The following is a 17,608-nucleotide window of genomic DNA, read 5'->3' on the forward strand; positions in this document are numbered from 1 at the left end:
GGTTCTGGAGCACTTGCAAGCACTTCCATTTCCAAATCTGGTTGACTGTATTCTAGTCAGGAAAAAAGAGAACTGAATGTAAGAATTCACCTGTCAGGAACTGTCCTCATTAAGGAACAATCTGCTTAAATAAAGCCTGGTAGGCCTGTGTGTAAATGTGATTTTACAGGTTCAGGTGACAGATTTGGGTCCTCTAATGTGAGACTGTCTGATGCACACAGAACTTCTAGAGTTGCTTGACTAGTATGCAATATAACTTACTTGACTATGCAATACAATACACTCTTAAATCACAAAAAAACATGAGGACGATTAGCATACTCACAAAGCAATGCAGCTCAAAAAATAACATAGGAGGATACACTCTTTGCAGCTAGATGAGACAGCAACCTGTCCTTGCAGCAGACAAGGTGAACCTGTGGGGTGGGGGAACAAAAATTGTAATACTATAAACAAACAAACAAAAAGGACAAGGCAATTATATATTCCAATCATATGCAGGAAACCAAACTCACAAGTTTGGACATGAAATCCATTTCCTGGAATAATACTGTAGAAACATCTTTGAAGTAAAGGCTGGTTTCTTGAGACAGTTGTTGAGATGTCAGCTTGATGCTTATTTTCTCCACCAGGGTCAACACAAGACAAGCCAGTTCAGTTCCATTTGGGTTCTGAGAATATTCGGAGAACGTTAGGGGATCTCTGGACTGGCCCTGATGCTGAGAATCACTACTGGCATCTGGAGTCAGTTCACATACACAAGTGAACATGGAGGATGCCAACTCATGGCTACTCATTTTGCTGGGTGATGTTCTCGACAATAAACTTCTGTAAGCATCATTTAGGACATGAAAGTGGTCATTCATTTTGACGCAGCGTTTGGGTTTTCAATGATCACGAGGGTCTTGGCAGTGGTCAACCTGAAAAAAGAAAAATGTGCACCTAGTTTGTCGGATTTTCATTCGATTTCTGCCACGCGAACCATGTTGCGTGCATAAAATAAATTGCAATGATTGTATTATACATGTTTTCTGTACACTTTTGAATAACACAACACTGAATATTAACATTTAATGCCGACCACGATTATTTTACCTTTTGAAAAAGAAGCATTCTTCGACTTCCGATCATTGCGACCTACCAGCTCGAAAATAAATGTTATATCTGTTCCTGTTTGGTTTGCGTTGCATGCTGTGAGTTGTAGTGCGATTTATAATTTACAGTTAAATCACTTTAAATGTAGTCGCACACCCTAACGTTTATGGACTGAAAATGATCAATTTAGTATATATTGTATTTAAAATATACATGGGTCATTTTCTTTAAAAACATTAATCTCTTGATTTTAAATTCTGGCTGTGTTGTGTACGGACAGTGCATCACGTGACTGAACACGGAAGTACAGCGTGCGATAACATTTAGGAGACGATTGGAAAGGAGTTCACTCATTCCATTGTGTCAACAACGAGAATAATTATAGCCATACAAACCGTTGGCCTATTTTGTTTGATATCGATCTAAACATACGACATATTGAAGGTTTGCAGAGGCAACTGGAGGCTTGCAGCAGGATGCTGATTTGACAGCTCAAATTCGTCGCTTCTGGTGCCTGATTGGCTAAAAGAATCCCGTTGAAATTGGGGTCGCATCGGTGGAGGATGGCTAGCAAGCCTGCTAGCTTCGTATTTTAAGTAAGAATCATGCATTCATTTATCAAAGCTAGCTAACACTTATCTTGTGTAGTTGAAGTATGGTTGCCTTCTCGAGTCGTGCACATGTTCACATAGCTATTGAATTGTTACAATTGTTTTAAAACTCTGAAATCCAATGCAGTTCTAGTAGCTTGAAAACTGGGTAACGATTTAGGCTAATTGCTAGCCAGATGCCTAACCAGCAGTAGTTAATCGATTAATTTATTCCTTAAAGGGGAATTGTTTATATATAGCAATTTATATCAGCACAATGTATCGTAGTATCCTGCCATAGTTTGTGGGCATATAGATATATCATTAAAATAAGTCCAAAAGGAGTGGAACAAGTTGGGGTCGCAGTGCTAGCTAGCTAACGTTAGCTAACTAGCTAACATTCCATTGTTTGAGCGCTTAGTTAGCTAACTATTAGCTGGCCGGTGGCTACTTAGCTCGATAACTTGGTGTGAATTATTTTGACTTCAACTTTGTCTAAAATGCATGGAGTCTAGTCTAGCTTTAAATAACACCGATATAGCTATACCATTGCCCTAATTTGGATGACAAAAGGCACTAGCCGAACTTCCATTCAGGTAGCTATCTAACGGTTAGCCAGTAAGCTAGCTAACCACTAATAGCTAGCTTTTGTTTGAATCGTATTTTAAGTGATTAGCCTACCAGCTTGCTTGTTTTTACATTCAACATTGTTATCTAGTTAGCTAAATAGCTATTATACCGCCATCCCATTTGGATAGAAGCTAGCTGCAGGTATAGCTAACATTACGTTTATGTAAAATGTTTAGCTATTCCCATTTCTCAGTTACTGTCATAATGGTATGACTGTGCAAATACAGTATGTTTTTTTAATGTCTTCTAGTTGATAATATAAACTGATGTATTTTGAATGCTCATGAAATTTTTTGTTTTTTTCAGGGTCAGTGCTAGCCATTTGAGCGGAGTTCATATCTGTCTGTTCTACTGTTGCGCAAGAGAGACACATGAAAATTGGCTTAACTACATAATCAAGCTTGACAAAAGGTGAAAATCTCCTGCTGCTCAGTATGAAATACCATGTCGTCCATAAAGTATACAAGGGTTCTGCACACCTAGAAGTGGTGCTGCAGTGGTCACCAACCCTGGTTCCTGCCAAGCATGAAATAGCCTACCTGTTTCAACTGATCACCGGAGCTGGTGACCACTGTGCAATAGAGCAGTGGGGACCCCCAGTTGTCTTACAGATTTCCTCTATTCCACCCTAGCACCCCTCAAGCCCTTGCTTAGTTGAATCAGATGTGCTAGTACTAGAATGTGCAACGGCTGTTGGTCCCAGAGGAACAGATGGATTTAGAAAACCTACTCATGCATAGTCGGCTTATTTATACCAATAACAAAAATGTATCCATCACGATGTACTGTTATCAAAACGTAGGCCTAGCTATTTTTCACTAATAACCAAAATGAAGTGATGCAGCTTACGCGTTTACTGTCTCGACTCTCCAGACAAAGGACTAGGTGTGGATGACCCCTCCCCTTACGAGATGTAACAGGATGCTGAACCATCACTGTAGAAGGAACCCCCGAGCTTCAAGAGGAGCTGCAGATACAGGCAAAGACACTTAATACCAAGACTGTCTACTCCACCGTTAGCATTTCCCACTGGTAAACGACTGCTTATGCTAGAGATGAATGCTAATGCTCTTGGTTTGTACTGTCTTTGCTCCAGGCTGCAGTGGCAGCGGGGGATGTGTACACCGTCAGGAAGATGCTGGAGCAAGGCTACTCTCCCAAGATCCGTGATGCCAACGGGTGGACCCTGCTCCACTTCTCCGCTGCCAAGGGGAAGGAGAGATGTGTCCGGGTCTTCCTGGAACACGGAGGTGAATTCAAGGGCCTGGTGTTAGGGGGAAAAGGGGGTCTATTCAGTCTGTATCTGTTGTCCACAGGAGGTTGGGCGCACCTTAATTGGGGAGGACGGGCTCCTGGTAATGGGTGGAGCTGAATCAGTGGAATGGCATCAAACACATGGTTTCCATGGTTTTCATATGTTTGAAACCATTCCGTTTGCTCCGTTCCAGCCATTTTTATTATGACGGCCAAGTGTTAGAGATACAGTGAGGGGAAAAAAGTATTTGATCCCCTGCTGATTTTGTATGTTTGCCCACTGACAAAGACATGATCAGTCTATAATTTTAATGGTAGGTTTATTTGAACAGTGAGAGACAGAATAACAACAAAATAATCCAGAAAAACGCATGTCAAAAATGTTATAAATTGATTTGCATTTTAATGAGGGAAATAAGTATTTGACCCCTCTGCAAAACATGACTTAGTACTTGTTGGCAATCACAGAGGTCAGATGTTTCTTGTAGTTGGCCACCAGGTTTGCACACATCTCAGGAGGGATTTTGTCCCACTCCTCTTTGCAGATCTTCTCCAAGTCATCAAGGTTTCGAGCCTGACGTTTGGCAACTCGAACCTTCAGCTCCCTCCACAGATTTTCTATGGGATTAAGGTCTGGAGACTGGCTAGGCCACTCCAGGACCCTTCATGTGCTTCTTCTTGAGCCACTCATTTGTTGCCTTGGCCGTGTGTTTTGGGTCATTGTCATGCTGGAATACCCATCCACGACCCATTTTCAATGCCCTGGCTGAGGGAAGGGGTTCTCACCCAAGATTTGACGGTACATGGCGCCGTCCGTCGTCCCTTTGATGTGGTGAAGTTGTCCTGTCCCCTTAGCAGAAAAACACCCCCAAAGCGTAATGTTTCCACCTCCATGTTTGACGGTGGGGATGGTGTTCTTGGGGTCATAGGCAGCATTCCTCCTCCTCCAAACATGGCGAGTTGAGTTGATGCCAAAGAGCTCGATTTTGGTCTCATCTGACCACAACACTTTCACCCAGTTCTCCTCTGAATCATTCAGATGTTCATTGGCAAACTTCAGACGGGCCTGTATATGTGCTTTCTTGAGCAGGGGGACCTTGCGGGTGCTGCAGGATTTCAGTTCCTTCACGGCGTAGTGTGTTACCAATTGTTTTCTTGGTGACTATGGTCCCAGCTGCCTTGGGATCATTGACAAGATCCTCCTGTGTAGTTCTGTGCTGATTCCTCACCGTTCTCATGGTCATTTCAACTCCACGAGGTGAGATCTTGCATGGAGCCCCAGGCCGAAGGAGATTGACAGATCTTTTTTGTTTCTTCCATTTGCAAATAATCGCACCAACTGTTGTCACCTTCTCACCAAGCTGCTTGGCGATGGTCTTGTAGCCCATTCCAGCCTTTGTGTAGGTCTACAATCTTGTCCCTGACATCCTTGGAGAGCTCTTTAGTCTTGGCCATGGTGGAGAGTTTGGAATCTGATTGATTGTTTCTGTGGACAGGTGTATTTTATACAGGTAACAAACTGAGATCAGGAGCACTCCCTTTAAGAGTGTGCTCCTAATCTCAGCTCGTTACCTGTATAAAAGACACCTGGGAGCCAGAAATCTTTCTGATTGAGAGGGGGTCAAATACTTATTTCCCTCATTAAAATGCAAATCAATTTATAACATTTTTGACATGCGTTTTTCTGGATTTTGTTGTTGTTATTCTGTCTCACTGTTCAAATAAACCTACCATTAAAATTATAGACTGATCATTTCTTTGTCAGTGGGCAAACGTACAAAATCAGCAGGGGATCAAATACTTTTTTCCCTCACTGTAGGTGCTAGGGAAACACCATGTCTGAACAGATTCATGAAGAAACACTGGCTCATTCTCTATTAATATCTCCTTGTTTGATTCGATGGTGTTCCAGGCTTCTATGCACATTTAGCCTGGTGACAAGGTCTGTGAAAGGTCCCCTGTCAGAATCCATGTTCACAAAGAAAAGGGAGACTAGCGGAGGAAATGGTTGTGACACAGCAAGGGTCTGCCATATGATACTATCTACATGCATCCATTCAGGGGTTTATATCACTAATCTACTCACATATTTGTTTAGAATGATAATCCTTTCACATGTGCTGTTTGTTTGAGATATATTTCATGTTGGTGCACCATGACAGTGCAACCTGAATCAAACCCCCCCCCCTTTGAATTGTTGGCCTATAGATGGCAATATATCACCAGTCTGGGAATGGCAGCAGTCTGTCTTCTCCACAGCTTCACTCCCAGGTCATTCTAACATGGTATAGGCTGTAGGATGAAGTTGCCCCTAGACGCTGATCTTGGGTCTTTTTTACATTTCCCCAGTAATGGTTAAGGTTAGGATTGGGGGGAGGAGAAGCTGATCCTAGATCTGTACCTAGGGGAAACTTTACCCTAAAGCAGTCTGACAGTATGCTTCTGAGCAGAGTGAAAATAATGTTCATTTAATGAGATTATGATGGAATAGTGTTGCAATTAATTAATTGTTTTAATATTTTGCTATTAAAATGTGTACAGATTTGGATTCCAAATGATGTAGTTGCAGTGATGCGTTAAGTCCAGAGGGCGCTGTAGACCAAGTCTCTCAAACTGTTTTTCTTTGAAGAGCTCATTAAACAAGTTGGGGGTTTATTTTGTATTATGCGCTGAAAAATCGAGACCGTTGAAATGTATGCATAACCAACAGTGAGAGTATGTTGTTACCCTTGACTTAATTGTCTAAAATAATTTAACGATACTGTGAAAATTAATATTTTTGCTGGTCAGTCATATAGCCTACCTAATGGATTCATGTTGGATAAGAGGGGAGCCAGCCATTTTTAACAAGGCTGTTGAATGGAAAATTCCCCTCTGGATTTAGCCTAGGCCCTAGCAGACAGTGAGGCGGTCATTACCAGCACTCTCGGCATTGGCTAATTGAAATAGCAGGACTTTAACCCCTGACCCCGCTTTCACACTTTAATGTCTCACTGATGCTAATTGTTCTAATGCACCAGCATCTGCCGGCCCACTCTTTCCTTTCACACCACAGCAGGCTTTAAAGTGGCAATTGGCAGTTGAAATAATAACACAGTGGTTCCCTGCCCCTGTTTTGGTAAAAAGCTGTGTGATGGGGCTGGAGAACTGTAACGACCTTCAAATTCATAGACAGAGCTATGGATGCAAGGACTGACCATCCATGATATTAAAATTATGGTTTAATCCATGTTTTGAGGCTATGTAGTGTTTGTTTACATACACATTGTTTCCAAACATTGGAGTAAAACAAGGTTATATTTTGGGTTCTGATGGGGTAGGACAGTTGAACTAAGCTCATGGGGCATTTATACGTTTTTATATTCTACAGAAATCAATGGATACATATTTTATAAAATCAGAAATGGATGTTGTAACTACAGATCGCCCCATTAATCTGCATTATGCTGCTGTCACGCAATCATCCATCCCTCTGTTTTTCTGTCTCTCTCACTTGCTCTTTCTTTGGATCTCTCTCGCTCTCTCAGCCTGTCTCTCTCTGAGTCTGTTTGATTGTTATTTGTTAGTGTCTTAACTAAATTGGTATTTTTCTGTTCTAATAAAGAGCCTGTAAAGACTGTCCCCTGTCTATCTCCCCAGCTGACCCCACGGTAAAGGACTTCATTGGCGGCTTCACGGCGCTCCACTATGCCGCTATGCACGGCCGTGCGCGCATCGCCCGCCTCATGCTGGAGTCGAATTCCGCAGCGACATCATCAATGCCAAGAGCAACGACGGCTGGGACGCCGCTGCACGTGGCCGCCCACTACGGCCGCGACTCTTTCGTGCGGCTCCTCCTCGAGTTCCGCGCCCGAGGTGGATCCCCCTCAGCGACAAGGGCACCACGCCCCTCCAACTCGCCATCATCCGCGAGCGCTCGAGCTGCGTGCGGATCCTGCTAGACCACAGCGCCAACATCGACATTCAAAATGGCTTCCTGCTGCGCTATGCCGTCATCAAGGGGAATCATTCCTACTGTCGGATGTTCCTGCAGCGGGGTGCGGACACTAACCTGGGTCGCCTCGAGGACGGGCAGACCCCATTGCACCTGTCGGCGCTAAGAGACGACGTGCTGTGCGCCCAGATGCTCTACACGTACGGCGCCGACACCAACACGAGGAACTACGAGGGCCAGACTCCCGTGGCGGTGTCGGCGAGCATGTCGGGCATCAGCCGGCCCTGCCTGGACTTCCTACAGGAGGTCACCAGTAAGTCTGGGGCTACTGGCCTGTTAGTAGTACTAGGACCGTACCACTAGTGGATATAGACACTGCTTTTAATATCATCTCATGACTTGACTGGGACTCAGCGTTTCCCCTAGATTGCTTTATCAGACAGGCAGAACGATGAGGCCCTAAAATTAACATCCAAAGTTGAGTTAAATATAATTGCCAATGTATCAATAACACTTAACATATTAGTTGTTGGTTGTCAAAAACATTTCTGCACATCAGACCAGTAAAGTATATGAGGACTTTCTATGAACCTGAAAAGAAACCTGAAGTCAAACAGGACGGGGCGATGGAAACGTTAAAATCCGCTACAAAAAAGTGTTGGAGGAAATTGTAAGTTGAGAGGAGAAAAAATAACCTACAGAGACAGGGAGCGTTGCCATGGCTTTATAATGACCAGTGTTCTGTTGGGGGGGAGGGAGTGGCACGATGTTACCTGAAGCAGTAATGATTTTAGAGAGGCACAATGCCCTGCTGCATTCCTCTGTGTTTCTCACTGAACTTTGATATGGAGATATCAAAGAGCTCTCGGCAGTGCGTCCCAAATGGCACCCTATTCCCTATACTGTATATTCCCCATATGGTGCTGGTCAAAAGTAGTGCACTATGTAGCGAATAGGGTGGCCATTTGGGACGAAGACCTGCTCTGCTGTTTCAGACTGACAGCCATGTGAAGTCGGACCCCTCTATTCATGCAGACCGTAGCAAACGATCAGCCAGATCACATATCCCCCCTTATTGATTACACTGACTACCTCAGTGGATTAACTCATCTGCTGCAGCTAGGAGGGCCTTGTTGAAGGGAGGATGAATGGCACCCAGCTCTTATGAAGCTCATTGTATATTATGCCATAGATGTATCAGTGTTTCCCTTAGGTTGTTTCTCAGGTGGGTTGGGTGCGGAGCAGAGCGTCGGTCCCCTAGCTACATCCAGGGCTGCCGCTGCCAACACTGAAATCTCAACTAGATAAATGTAGAGAGATGAAATGGTAACGAGAATGTATGTTAAAAGTTGAAATACAACCTAACGTGATTTCACACTTACCTTGGCTGAAGTTGGTTCACCAACACAGATATTTCACCTGTAGTCTATAAATGATTGTCTGCAAGCCTTTGGTTTTTATTTTGTCTTTTTAAAGGAGAACTGTGACTCATCTTCTGAATGATTTCTCTTTATTTAGACAGAATGTGGATGAAGGGGTAGCCTATAGTTGAAGAGGGGAGAAAGTGTGATGGTGTCTGGGGCTCGGTAGACTGCAGCACTACCACCTGTCTGAGATTTTTAAACCAAACCTTTAGTTCAGTTTCAGCTGGAGCAAGGAAAGGACTGCTTAGTTCTGGTGACTAGAGACAGAGAGAGGACAGTATGGTTGTGGTGACTAGGGTGAGCGGGAGGAGGACAGTATGGTTGTGGTGACAGACGGGGAGAGAGGAGGACAGCATGGTTGTGGTGACAGTAGACGGGGAGAGAGGAGGACAGTATGGTTGTGGTGAGAGAGAGAGGAGGACAGCATGGTTGTGGTGACAGACGGAGAGAGGAGGACAGCATGGTTGTGGTGAGAGAGAGAGGACAGCATGGTTGTGGTGAGAGAGAGAGAGGGAGAGGAGGACAGCATGGTTGTGGTGACAGTAGACAGGGAGAGAGGAGGACAGCATGGTTGTGGTGAGAGAGAGAGGAGGACAGCATGGTTGTGGTGACAGTAGACAGGGAGAGAGGAGGACAGCATGGTTGTGGTGAGAGAGAGGAGGACAGCATGGTTGTGGTGACAGTAGACAGGGAGAGAGGAGGACAGCATGGTTGTGGTGACAGTAGACAGGGAGAGAGGAGGACAGCATGGTTGTGGTGACAGAGAGAGGAGGACAGCATGGTTGTGGTCCAGCCCTGCCCTGTGTATGTGTGAGAGAGACTCCTAAACATTTTAAAACTGGCAATAAGAGGGTGTTTGGCCTTGAGAGCTGCCTGATAATTTGGGAAATGTTTTTGAAAGGCTCATTGTTGTCCTATTTGAAGTGTGGAATAATCTAAAGTCACAGTGAAAGTGAGCTTACTCACCAGCTGCTTGTTTCAGTTTGATTCAGAGTCGAACGTCATGAATCAAAGTGAAACAAGCAAATTGACAACACTAGACATGCTTGTCTGATTCACCCTGACTCACCTGTAACAGCGTGACTCCCAGTCTTCTGTTCATCCTCAGTCTTTTCTGCAAGATTAGTTATCAAAACATTAGAACGCTGAACTTCAACCTTTTATTTCATACACCACGATTGTAGAATGACCAATGCTTACTGTCCTTTTGTGCAAAATGACGATCCACTTTGATATTTTTAACAGATGTTTTTGTTTCTTTTCAGGACAACCCAGGACTTTGCAGGACATGTGTCGGATAAACATCCGGCATCGCATAGGCCTCAGAGCTTGACGTTTCTGGAGGACCTGCCCATTGCCAAGGTCATGAAAGACTACCTAAAACACAAGTTTGACAATGTGTGATGACAATAGTTTTTTATATACCCCCGAACCAGGCAGACGGACAACGTCGTTCTCTCCTTTCATCAAAGACTATGCAAGCATTGTGCTACCTTCCGTTGTCTGACGCCTGGATGATGTGGCGGACCAGGTTTTTGTACAACCTCCAGAGGTCACTTTGTAACCTCAGTTAAACACCGGTTGGATGGCAGAGACAGAGTATATTTCTCTCTCAACCGTGTTTCCACCGCGATTAGCAGCATTACACCTTTTGGATCAACAACTGAATTGGATGGAGCGGGGACAGGTGGCAATGTTTCAAGTAGGGCTTTCTTTCAATCATGATGAATGGTTGATGAAGTGGTGCGGTCCTAATACGTGTTGTGGAATAAAGCTTGTTTTGATAGAAATTATGTTACCCATAATGTATGTCCCGTGTCAGACTTCAGTCCACATTATGCCAATTATTTTTTGTGGATATTAAGTGTTCCTGTTTCCGTAGACGCCAATATTTTTTTGCTGTGGTAAATCTGGGGAAGATGAGAGCGAGAAAGGATTGTCAGACACATTATGTTTCCATTATTAAGAAGTTTAGAACTTCGTGGCCACAAATGGTGCAGAATGGGTCAATCTTGTGATACATTTCAAATAATCAAGTTATCAAAACCCCTTAATTATTCAAATATTACAAAAGCTCAGTGTTGAGTTACAGTGGGGAAAAAAGGTATTTAGTCAGCCACCAATTGTGCAAGTTCTCCCACTTAAAAAGATGAGGCCTGTAATTTATCATAGGTACACGTCAACTATGACAGACAAAATGAGGAAAAATAATCCAGAAAATCACATTGTAGGATTTTTTATGAATTTATTTGCAAATTATGGTGGAAAATAAGTATTTGGTCAATAACAAAAGTTTCTCAATACTTTGTTATATACCCTTTGTTGGCAATGACACAGGTCAAACGTTTTCTGTAAGTCTTCACAAGGTTTTCACACACTGTTGCTGGTATTTTGGCCCATTCCTCCATGCAGATCTCCTCTAGAGCAGTGATGTTTTGGGGCTGTCGCTGGGCAACACGGACTTTCAACTCCCTCCAAAGATTTTCTATGGGGTTGAGATCTGGAGACTGGCTAGGCCACTCCAGGACCTTGAAATGCTTCTTACGGCCACTCCTTCGTTGCCCGGGCGGTGTGTTTGGGATCATTGTCATGCTGAAAGACCCAGCCACGTTTCATCTTCAATGCCCTTGCTGATGGAAGGAGGTTTTCACTCAAGATCTCACGATACATGGCCCCATTCATTCTTTCCTTTACACGGATCAGTCGTCCTGGTCCCTTTGCATAAAAACAGCCCCAAAGCATGATGTTTCCACCCCCCATGCTTCACAGTAGGTATGGTGTTCTTTGGATGCAACTCAGCATTCTTTGTCCTCCAAACACGACGAGTTGAGTTTTTACCAAAAGTTATATTTTGGTTTCATCTGACCATATGACATTCTCCCAATCCTCTTCTGTATCATCCAAATGCACTCTAGCAAACTTCAGACGGGCCTGGACATGTACTGGCTTAAGCAGGGGGACACGTCTGGCACTGCAGGATTTGAGTCCCTGGCGTCGTAGTGTGTTACTGATGGTAGGCTTTGTTACTTTGGTCCCAGCTCTCTGCAGGTCATTCACTAGGTCCCCCCGTGTGGTTCTGGGATTTTTGCTCACCGTTCTTGTGATCATTTTGACCCCACGGGGTGAGATCTTGCGTGGAGCCCCCAGATCGAGGGAGATTATCAGTGGTCTTGTATGTCTTCCATTTCCTAATAATTGCTCCCACAGTTGATTTCTTCAAACCAAGCTGCTTACCTATTGCAGATTCAGTCTTCCCAGCCTGGTGCAGGTCTACAATTTTGTTTCTGGTGTCCTTTGACAGCTCTTTGGTCTTGGCCATAGTGGAGTTTGGAGTGTGACTGTTTGAGGTTGTGGACAGGTGTCTTTTATACTGATAACAAGTTCAAACAGGTGCCATTAATACAGGTAATGAGTGGAGGACAGAGGAGCCTCTTAAAGAAGAAGTTACAGGTCTGTGAAAGCCAGAAATCTTGCTTGTTTGTAGGTGACCAAATACTTATTTTCCACCATAATTTGCAAATAAATTCATTAAAAATCCTACAATGTGATTTTCTGGAGAAAATTTCTCAATTTGTGTCATAGTTGACGTGTACCTATGATGAAAATTACAGGCCTCTCATCTTTTTAAGTGGGAGAACTTGCACAATTGGTGGCTGACTAAATACTTTTTTCCCCCCACTGTACCTCAAGCTTGAGTTGGCTAAAGTAGACCAGTTTGAATTGATTGATTTTAAAGGATTTACAAGTGAGTGATACCGAGGAAGGTTTTCAGTTGAGGAAAGGCCTGAGTTTTCCACATTTACAATAGGTGTTCACAAGATGAGTCATCCAGCATAGCTCAGTGAAGTCTGTCTGAATTGGTTACCATGTACAGATATGCACATAATCATAAAAACAACTAATGTAAATAATTATATGTACAGCAGATATTTTTCTATAATTATTTAAGCAATGATCACCTGTATTCTTAATGTATTTGGAATTTGTTGGATGGTATTGTGTGCTGTTGATGTGACCCATGTATTGTTTGTCTATGTGTATGCGTGTCTTTTAAGAGTTTTTTTTTTTTAAGACACGCACGTGTATTTTAACTAAATATTTAGTTAAAATACATTCTGATTAATTATTTTTATTTTGTGGGAGACGGAACAGGTGTTGGGTTAAGAATAAAATAAGTGAATTTGTGTTTAAATGTCAATGCCCCTGTGTTTTAAATCATATTTGTTCACATTTGTGTGAATTTAAGGTAAATCCAGATTATTTTTTTATTTGACACATTGTCACTGATACTAATGAATGGTGTTTACATAGATTTTTGCATGATTTCAATGACTGTATTATTTGCGTAGTTTTTGCCTCAACATTTCAAACTGCTATGATGTCTGCGTTTGTAAGTCTGAACAGACAAAGAGATGGTAGATGTCTTCCTCTCACTGATGCAATGTTTTGTTTAATTTGCATCTGCCCTGTGGTCAAATGGCAGTACTCTGCTCTCTACCTTAGATTTTATTTAGATTTTAATATAAGCGCTGACTTTTCTAATTTGCTTTGAATACTTTTAGACGGCACATTATTCAATTGCAGATACTTTAAAAACGGGGTCCAGCAACAGGGCGGCATCAGGATTTTAGTTTTTGCTCAAAGACAAATCACCAGGAATGAAGCTAAAAACTAATTTCATTTAGGAAATCTGTTCAAAAATTCCCCCAAATAAATAATGATCGTGTCTCAATGTAATCAAGTTATGAAATTGTTATTTTCAAGTACGATGTCTTTTTGGGATTAGTTGTGGTCAATTTACAGTGTACAAAATATTATAGTTATGTTCTGGCCCTGTGACCATCCGCTCCGATAAAAATCAGCCCGTGGCTTAATTGAGTTACCTACCCCTACCTTAAAACCAAATGTTAGACATTTTGAAATGCAGGTTGATCGTCCATTCTTAGTTAATGAAAGGAGTTATTTGAATAACACCGCTTACCATTGATCTGCATCATAGATATGGACAGGTGTTTTTCTGACCCTCTGCCTGACAAGGAAAAACCATGGGCTAGGGTTTATTAATTACGCCGATTCTGTTGTGAAATGCGGAGGGAACAAGCTGAATTTGTCCAATAGAAACTCTGGTTTTATCTGTTTGGACTAATGATTACACCCCTGGTGTTGTAGCCAATAACTAGGGCCCCAAGTTTTTCCTGGCCAGGTCATGTAGTCAGGAAAATCTCTTGGCCCAAATCACAGAATATAAGCCGACAAGAGTTTGTTTTTAGTTCTGTCACTAGTTCATCCCACAACCACACTCCAGTTGCATTTCCTGTGGTTTAATGTCCTCTGTCTGATTTTGGATACAATACCATTTTGTATGACGGACTGTTTATATATATATAGTGAGCAGCGAGAGAGAGAGATTGTTGTATGTGATTCACAGCGTATCCTTGGTCTTGTTCATTAGGGCATGCAATGGAAAGCTTTAAAAAAATGATTTCTGACAGAAACCAAAAATGTGTGTTTCTTATTGGACAAGTCCAAGTAGTCCCTCCTCGTTTGAGTTCATTTTCTTCAGTTTGGTGCGTAATGAACACCACCCTGCATTGTGTGCCTCCACAAGCCTCAGGAGGGTTTTCAATAGACTGGGTCTTTACAGTCAGGGAACAGTTCATACATGTGTTGGTTGGGAGTAGGGTGTAGTTGTCACTGATCTTGGGTCAGTTTTACATCTCCCCCAGTAATGGTTAAGGTTAGGATTGGAGGAGGGGGCTGATCCTAGATCTGTACTTAGGGGAAACATCACCCCAGAGAGCAATATGTTGCAGGGCTAGGAGTTTTACCTGGACAATGGGATCTGACAGGAAGATACCCAAGGCCCCTGAGTTCTTCCCAGCCAGGTTACATGGTCTATGGCCCTCAAACTCAACTCTGGACCTTGAAGCCAGTTCCACTGCTTTTTATCCATTGTTCCCCTCTAATCAGGGACTGATTTAGACCTGGGACACCAGGTGGGTGCAATTAATTATCAGGTAGAACAGAAAACCAGCAGGCTCCAGACCTCGTAGGGTCAGAGTTGAATACCCAGGTCTATGGAACCTGACCAGGAAGATACCTAATGCCCGAGTTCTTCCCAGTCAGGATAAACTACTGGTCCCGCTTATGTAGCTCTCTAATGGATATGTCTTCCACAACATCAACTACTGAATGTACATAATATGCAGATTTATAAATGTAAAAATGTGAATAAACAAACGTCATAATATTATCCTTGTTGCGTTGTGTCCGAAATGGGAGTGAGACCGCTGATAGTAAATTAATTGATAGACTGGTTTTGTAATTGGGAAATATCACTGATGATATTGTTTTTTATCTTTGGGCTCTGTGAAAAAGGAACACATTTTACAGATGCCAGAAATGCACAGTAAGTCTAGTTGAAATCCCATGCCTTGACTTTCTGTATCTTGGAGTTTTTTTTTGTTGGTGTGCATTTGTATATAGAATCTTTTGTAATTTTGACTACAGAATAGGCTTATACAGTGCAGCTTGTCAAACTATTATTAACATGAAACATCAATGGAGAACGTCATTGCAGCCTGGCACTCAATAGTTTGAATGGCAGAAGTGGAAATGTGTTTGTTGTACTATCATGACCATCATCTCTTCCTGACTGTTTCCAGGCTGTAAGAGGAAAACATTCTGTCCTGTCATGACTAAGCCTGCTTCAGGTGAGGCTTCCCACTGCTCAAACACTGCAAGTTCTTCAGTTTCAGATTGAGCTGTGTATGTTCTAGTGTGTGTGTGTGTGTGTGGGTGACCTAATAGCATCCGTGATATATTTATGTCTAACTTTACCAAACATGGGGTGCTATCGTTGATCAGATCACAGGTAGCGTTACAGAATAACACAATGCCATCCCTCTTTAGCCAAGCAAGCCCACAGACAACAAGAACAATGCTGCCTTTGTAAGGAAGCCTATACGGTCTGCATGAAAACCTAGTGTCCTTGTCATGTCTACAAATACTAATCCCTCTTTCCTCTTTCCTTCCTCTCCTCTCTCTTCCCTCTCTCTCTCCCTCCTCACATATTTCCTCCTCTCAGGTACGGTAACTCAGACCGTTCCTTCCGCTCTCTCTACCTCTGTGGAAAAGGAAAAAAACAGGAGAAAAAACATGAGAGGCTTTCTCCATGAGGCACTATGATTTTGGAAGTTCTATTGTGCTATCTTAGATAACAGTTATCCAGAGCTGCTGCTAAAATCACAGTCCTCTGCAGCTCTTACAACACAGTCCTGTGTCCAGGCCATTTCAGGACAACTGTGCTGAGATGACTGTACAGGTTATCTCTGTTTACTGAAATACAGTGGGGAAAAAAGTATTTGGTCAGCCACCAATTGTGCAAGTTCTCCCACTTAAAAAAGATGAGAGAGGCCTGTAATTTTCATCATAGGTACACGTCAACTATGACAGACAAAATGAGAAAAGAAAATCCAGAAAATCACATTGTAGGATTTTTAATGAATTTATTTGCAAATTATGGTGGAAAATAAGTATTTGGTCAATAACAAAAGTTTCTCAATACTTTGTTATATACCCTTTGTTGGCAATGACACAGGTCAAACGTTTTCTGTAAGTCTTCACAAGGTTTTCACACACTGTTGCTGGTATTTTGGCCCATTCCTCCATGCAGATCTCCACTAGAGCAGTGATGTTTTGGGGCTGTCGCTGGGCAACACGGACTTTCAACTTCCTCCAAAGATTTTCTATGGGGTTGAGATCTGGAGACTGGCTAGGCCACTCCAGGACCTTGAAATGCTTCTTACGAAGCCACTCCTTCGTTGCCCGGGCGGTGTGTTTGGGATCAATGTCATGCTGAAAGACCCAGCCATCGTTTCATCTTCAATGCCCTTGCTGATGGAAGGGAGGTTTTCACTCAAAATCTCACGATACATGGTCCCATTCATTCTTTCCTTTACACGGATCAGTCGTCCTGGTCCCTTTGCAGAAAAACAGCCCCAAAGCATGATGTTTCCACCCCCATGCTTAACAGTAGGTATGGTGTTCTTTGGATGCAACTCAGCATTCTTTGTCCTCCAAACACGACAAGTTGAGTTTTTACCAAAAAGTTATATTTTGGTTTCATCTGACCATATGACATTCTCCCAATCTTCTTCTGGATCATACATATGCACCCTAGCAAACTTCAGATGGGCCTGGACATGTACTGGCTTAAGCTAGGGAGACACATCTGGCACTGCAGGATTTGAGTCCCTGGCGGCGTAGTGTGTTACTGATGGTAGGCTTTGTTACTTTGGTCCCAGCTCTCTGCAGGTCATTCACTAGGTCCCCCCGTGTGGTTCTGGGATTTTTGCTCACCGTTCTTGTGATCATTTTGACCGCACGGGGTGAGATCTTGCATGGAGCCCCAGATCGAGGGAGATTATCAGTGGTCTTGGTATGTCTTCCATTTCTAATAATTGCTCCCACAGTTGATTTCTTCAAACCAAGCTGCTTACCTATTGCAGATTCAGTCTTCCCAGCCTGGTGCAGGTCTACAATTTTGTTTCTGGTGTCCTTTTGACAGCTCTTTGGTCTTGGCCATAGTGGAGTTTGAGGTTGTGGACAGGTGTCTTTTATACTGATAACAAGTTCAAACAGGTGCCATTAATACAGGTAACGAGTGGAGGACAGAGGAG

General features: G+C 42.9%; 1 long non-coding RNA gene and 1 pseudogene across 1 annotated transcript; one reads left to right on the forward strand and one right to left on the reverse strand.

Moving 5' to 3' along the window:
• Positions 1-341: 341 nt before the first annotated feature.
• On the reverse strand, positions 342-1,203 carry LOC123482432. The gene is made up of 3 exons (XR_006657710.1): positions 1,096-1,203; positions 516-920; positions 342-416 (listed from the first exon to the last, which is right to left on the reverse strand). It is a non-coding gene; the product is annotated as an uncharacterized LOC123482432 (long non-coding RNA).
• Positions 1,204-1,398: 195 nt separating this feature from the next.
• On the forward strand, positions 1,399-10,350 carry LOC123481258 (annotated as a pseudogene).
• The last annotated feature ends 7,258 nt before the right edge of the window (positions 10,351-17,608 follow it).

Source organism: Coregonus clupeaformis, chromosome 32, assembly GCF_020615455.1.
Source record: "Coregonus clupeaformis isolate EN_2021a chromosome 32, ASM2061545v1, whole genome shotgun sequence".
Taxonomy (NCBI): Eukaryota; Metazoa; Chordata; class Actinopteri; order Salmoniformes; family Salmonidae; genus Coregonus; species Coregonus clupeaformis.